The sequence below is a fragment of the Sinocyclocheilus anshuiensis genome, unplaced genomic scaffold, assembly GCF_001515605.1.
Source record: "Sinocyclocheilus anshuiensis isolate Anshui unplaced genomic scaffold, SAMN03320099.WGS_v1.1 scaffold187, whole genome shotgun sequence".
NCBI classification, from domain to species: domain Eukaryota; kingdom Metazoa; phylum Chordata; class Actinopteri; order Cypriniformes; family Cyprinidae; genus Sinocyclocheilus; species Sinocyclocheilus anshuiensis.
In genome coordinates, this window is record NW_015552537.1 from 155,412 (window position 1) to 161,796 (window position 6,385).

The following is a 6,385-nucleotide window of genomic DNA, read 5'->3' on the forward strand; positions in this document are numbered from 1 at the left end:
GTGGCAGTGCTCTCCTCCGCAGGACTCATCGCTCATACGGCTGCGTGACCTTCACTGGAGCCGCTCCAAAGGATGTGTGCTTATTGTGACTCTGGGCATCATTAAGAGAACAGAGAAGACAAATAGACGTGGGAACGCTCAATAAATCAAACCATTACGATATTTGTGAGTTAATGCATACATTATTTTAATTATCCCTCCTGGGTTTGGCGCTTGCATATTTTTAAACAGGAGGGCAGCTTTGTCGTTTGATAAGATCAATGTGTGGTTTGTGGGCAGTTTCTTCTGGCGTGCTTTATCAGGCCGTTTGCAAATTGATCATTCCAACCGTAATTTATAATTATGTTCAACAGAGATCAGTCACACGCAGGACGACCGATGCAATTTGATCAGCATGTTCTGCAATATCACTTTTCATGTTCATTTGTCATAATCGTTACTGATGTCCTCGCACATAATTCAATTCCAGTTCATAGTTTTAACGTTGTTACGATTCAGCATAAGACATGACAGAAAGACAATGAGATTCAAGCGGCTGGCAGAAATGATACGGAGCGCTGTACGTGTCTCCTCTCTGACACAATCACACGTAACTTTCATTTCGCTCTCCTCGCGGGATGACGAATCAGAATCGGGCCTGTTAGGGTCTCCCGGGAGCCCAGAGCCAATCAAAATCAAATAACCCCAGATTGAATTATTTCACTAGTTTTATTGCATTGTATTTCTCTGCTGGGATGAAGCTGAGTTTTTGCTCTGAAATCAACACGGATTTGAACAACTCAGATGCTGAGTGAAATTTTTCCGAAGATCTTCCCAAGCAAAATCACTCCGAATGAGCCATTTTTGGCCTGTGTTTTAAATAAACAACACCTTCTCACACAAAGGTTTGTCTTAAACTGAGACAAGTCTCGCTTAGAGCGTCCAGCAGATCGGCATTTATCACGTTAACATTTGCAGACTATCGTTTAATGAAATGCGGAGCTCAAATAGAGCTCTTGAGAGTCAGCGCAGACTGAAGCAAAACACAGAGGTGCGCGGCGACAGCGATGTGGAGCCATCTTTAGAGCGCTAGCTTAAGGTCGTTAGCGTCCACAGAACAACTCCGGGGAAATTTGATGGATTCAGGAGGGCATTTGCCCTTCAAGTCTCTGCTCTTTGCTGCAGGCTTACCCCTGGTTAGCTTTTAATCTAATGCCAACTGTCTACGGTCCAGAAAAAATGAAAATATCGCCGGTGAAAAATGAGTATTCCCTTATCAGAAAAATGCTTGGCTACATTTATTGGGCCTCCGAGGATCCCGTATTTACCCTCCTAGGAGAAGTGAACAGAGCCAATTATGCCAGAGTGATTTACCAAAGCCGTATATATTTCTCTTTTAGAGACTTGTTGGAGCTCATGTTTCAAAATGTTTATCTCGGGACAAACAGCGATGGTTGATTAGAGGTTAGCCCTGAGATAAGAACAGAGTACACCTACTGCACAGACTAGAGTCACAAAAGTGAAATAAATTTGATTGCAGTTGAATATTTGAGCAGTCAGTTCAGTTTTTTTTTTACATTCTCAAAATGTTAGCACAAAAATGCTAGTAGAAGGTCTAATGTGGACTATCAAAATAAAGTGTTACAGAAACGTTTCAGTATTTGTCTAACGTTCCATTAATGTTTGCAAAATGATAACATTTAATTTTTTTTACGTTCGCAAAAACATACTAAAATGAATAAAAAACAGTCAGAAATAATGATTTTATAACTTCATGGAAACGTTAATGTTCTTAGAACATATTTTTGTTAGCCCAGAAACAGCGGATGATGTATTTTAAAAAATGGTTTATATAAAAAGACAACACTGGAGCGTCAAATGTGATCTCATCGCTCTTTCAAATACATCTTTATTCTTAATAGTCAACGATTTAAGGCAGTGTTTTCAACCCTGTTCCTGGAGGCACACCAACATTACACATTCCCAACTCTTCCTAACTGAACACAGCTGATTTAACTCATCAGCTCATTAGCCGAGAATCCAAGACCTAAAGCCTCCAGAAACAGAGTTGGGAAACATTGACTTAAGGTTTGTCTTATGCACTATTCCATTGGTGTGAGTAGCATATGAAAATTCCAGTAAGAAAAAGTGCACTTCAAATATCCGCATTATGCGCTTAATTAACTGAAAAAACGATGTATGGAGTGTTGGACACTTCATGCACTCAGCTGTCACAGCTTTAATTACGTAGCTGAAGGAGCATAGCTATCAGACTCGGATGCAAAATAACCTTATAAAATCCAGACGCTAGAGTACATACTAGTGCGTAGTGTATAGTGCATCATGTGAGACACAGCTTTAGACTTTTTTTGAAGATGTATGTTTCATGGCAATGCCTTGAATGTTTATTAAGCATAACAATGGGGCAATATGAAAATCCATATTTGTTGTAATTAGGACATATGGCAAACACATACAGCAAAAAAAAAAAAGGTTTATGTACACTAACATAACGTATACTAATTACACTACCAACACTATAGTGATATCATATCCAGATCTGGTGCACTCATGTGGAACGCTCTGGACTGAGGTTTTGCTGATCAGGCGTTCTGTAAAGGTTACCGTGTGAGTCTCTGAGAAATGAAACTTGACATTAGTGTAATGTGCTGCATTTTATCACCTCACATATTAATTAAGAGGCTAATTCCAGAAATCTATTACACTAGTGCTTTCCGTTGACTCAGAACTCTTTGCAGCTACAGTTAAGTGTTGAGCCCTAACAAACTGCACACGGCAAGTTACTAACTTCACACAGGATCAGTCCACATCTCAGAAGAACACGGAGTACAAAGCAAATGACTCTCATTCATGTCAGCCATGTCCTTAAAAGCCCCTCTTATCGGTCTTGTGATGAATAGTTTCTGGATATCATCTTATGGAACACATCAATATTCCCCTCACAAAGACCTTCATTGCTGTGTCTTGCCTATAAAGTATGGGAAGGGTTTTACTCTAAAGGGAAGCAGCTGCTTTGTAAATTATGGGTCTTTCTGCACCATCCATTTTACATCCTCCATCTGGGAATGCTGCCAAAGCAGGAGGAGAGGGAATGTGCGGTGTGACTGTGTGTGAAGGCCTGTATTCCAGAGAGCTGTGGAGAGGTGTGAAACACAAACGCTCAGCCATGTGGGTCACAGAGGCGGTTTTGTCTGAACTGCAAGACCACCTTGACTGGGGGGAATTCAGTAAGTGCTGCTTATTTGCACATGCTGTCCGTGTGCTTTTAGCCCCTGATTCACTAAAGGAATTATGCAGAAAATTCCAGCTGAATGCAATTTGAACGGCAGGAGGATGCAGCACACGATCTGATGGCTTTATAGGTCTGTGTGATCAGCTGCAGAAAGTGCGTTCGAATGCACTAAACCTCTACAGATGGTCCTCTCCACCATTTGATCATAATTCAACAAATTACTGTTGAAATGGCTGAAGAAAATGTACACAAACCTTGCAGCTGCGCTAAAGCCCCGCCCCCTGCTTTATAAACTGTACATTTATACAGCCAGCAGTCAGTGAAATGTGCTCACAAAGTGGTAAAAATTGATTGGAAATGATTCTTATGTGGGCAGAAATGAACTGTGGCATTATAAACAATTTTCATTTCTTGTTTTTCATTAAAGAAACTATTATGCAGTATGCAGTATCATAAATGTTAAAAACTGGAGAGATAGTTAACCAAAATCAAGACAAACACATCTCACAGCTAATGGCTCATTCCTTAATTGAAGGTAGATAAATGTCAAACACAGAGGGCTTCCATCAAATAATAAAGGATCAGGTGCATTAGGAAAATTACATTAATTTTTAACGCATGGCACAATTATATACAAGCAAATTAACATCTGGTCAAATTAGATTGTGATTTGTAAATTTAAGTTTTTACCAACATGGGCTCACTGTGGAAAAAAAAAAATAATGTCACTGTATACATACATTTCACTGCAGTTTCCTGCTGCAATGAACACTAGTGCAGTAAAACACCAAAAACTTTTCACAGAAATTATAATTTTAGGGGCAGATTATCAATTAATAAAGACTTATTTTTGTGTGGTTCCTCAGAACTCTTTTACCATAGTGCATGATTTGTAAACTAGTACACTTTGATGTTTACATCACATAACCAGCTCCATAAGTGTGACTTTTCTTTCTTGTTCGGTAGCGCACCCGGTACAGCATTGCACTGGTGATGTGAAGCATCGGGTACAAATCCCCTGAAACACAAGTCATGATAAAAGAGCTCAAAGACTTGTAGAAGCCAGATACAATGACATGCAGGTGCTATGTTATTTTCAAATGTATAGAGCATTAACCCTTTAGAGCCACTCACCTAACATTTCATTTTCAAACTTCCGAGATACATACAAAAACCAACGTATACAAATATTGCCAGATTAACGGTCATCTGTTTTGAATACAACTGGACACACTGTCAGCACCACTCACTGGACGTTTCACTTTGAGACGGCAAAGTTTGCAAGCATTAACATAGAAATGTCACCAAAGACATGTTTTTTCCATCTGTATTCGTCACAAATGGCATACTTTTATCAACTTCCTTGCTGGGGGTCTATTGTTTTTAAATGACTGGAGCAAAGTGATTATCATGACATTCGGTTGTGTTGTGAATCTGGAATGTCCGGACGGAACAACCACACATGGGGATAGTTTTAACATGCATGATTTAAAAGTTTCCACATAATGCTAGCATGACGAAACTTAATTTCTTGACTAGTTGCCATATAAACATTATATCTGTTAGTTAGCCGTTCATGTTTTTGTTTGTTTGTTTAGTATTTAGTTGGGATCAAAGGGGGCAGGCATGCTTACTCAAAAATATTGAAAGAATCTTTAATGGAGAATGGAATTAGTACGTTCAAATTGGTTAAATTCCTTATGATTCCCAATTATATTTCCCTCTGTCTCTTCATCCATCCATCCATCCTCTGTTCCTCTCCTCCAGCCTTTCGTCTCTGCCGCACACAGCAGATGCTGCACTCGTTCGAGTCCTGGGGCTCCAGCTGCCCGATCCCTCCTCCCGCCCGTTTATTCCCTCCTCTCTCCATTACCACATCCCTCGGTAGGATAAACCTGGCCAGGGCTAATTGCAATCTCTGTCTAATGGTGACAGGCTTAATCAAGCATGATGGGTTCACCTCTTTTGCTTTGGTTCCCCCTCTCCCTCTTTGTCTCTCTCTCTCCGGCTCCTCGTGGTTCTCTGGCTGTTGTCGCAGGCCGTCCTGTCAGCTGCCAGATGAAGTGAGTGCTGCGGTCGCATGTGTGGGCAGGGCTGCGGCCGCATATTGAGCACAAATTGGGCGAGATGCCACAGTGAAGGAGTGGGACAGGAATCCACACAAAGCATCCACTCATCTATTATACAGAAGAGGAACGAGTAAATGCAATACTCTCCAGGCCGAGTGGAGAGAGAGCGAGAGGATAGAGTAGAACATTTGTTGTGCATGTTTATGAAGAAGGTTGTAGTCCTTTGGAGCCGTCTGTGGACCATTGCCAGCGTGTGAGAGCGGTAATGAGAGCATGGACCTCGTGGAGCCGTTGGACTGAAGTATTTCAAAAGCAGCTTCCATTCACTCGTTCAGATAAACACTCGGTCCTTCCCGTGTTATCGACAACACGGACGCCATCCTGAGCCACTGGCCTCTGTCAGCATAATGCTTTTGGAGAGGAACTTGTTAATGCCGAGCAGCGCTTCAATTTTCTCTAGCGTTCATCCACCTGCTCCAGTAATGAGAAGTGTAGCAATGTGATCTGCAACTTGAAACTGTTGCTTGTTGTGTCCAACAAGTCCAAATGTGACAATTGGACCATTGTCTGGGGAATAAGTGTTATGGAGTGGTTTGAAAACGGCTTTTGTTAGGATCTGTTGAGGAAATTAAACTGTTGAATGAAGTAGGGGTATTTCTGATCTACATAAAGCACACAGACACACTAAGTGCTGAATATTTAGTTTTGCACGTATCACTGATGCCAAACGCACATGCGAGACAGAAGTTCATATCATGGTATCTGTGACTAGTTGGATGCTGATGGACATCAACTTTTGGATGAAATCTGGGACTTTTGGGATCTGGGAAAATTTTGCAGACAAAAAAAAAGGTCCACTGTCTGTTGTCAGTAGTGTAACAGTTGTTGGTCAATGTGGCAAATCTGTGTGACCAACTTGAACGTGTTGCAAAGGCTTTGTAGGGAATCTTTTGCCCTCATGTGGAATTCCAGATTGCACGGGTTCCCCATTGAAACGACTGGGTTTCATTCACGAGAATTCAAGAACAATGGTAAATGTGACCGCGCTTTTACAACATGAAAGGATGATGCAGCGTGCATTAGT

General features: G+C 41.2%; 1 long non-coding RNA gene across 1 annotated transcript; it reads left to right on the forward strand.

Moving 5' to 3' along the window:
- The first annotated feature begins 1,989 nt into the window (after positions 1 to 1,989).
- Positions 1,990 to 6,130, forward strand: LOC107663795 (uncharacterized). The gene is made up of 3 exons (XR_001631381.1): positions 1,990 to 2,067; positions 5,000 to 5,116; positions 5,271 to 6,130. It is a non-coding gene; the product is annotated as an uncharacterized LOC107663795 (long non-coding RNA).
- The last annotated feature ends 255 nt before the right edge of the window (positions 6,131 to 6,385 follow it).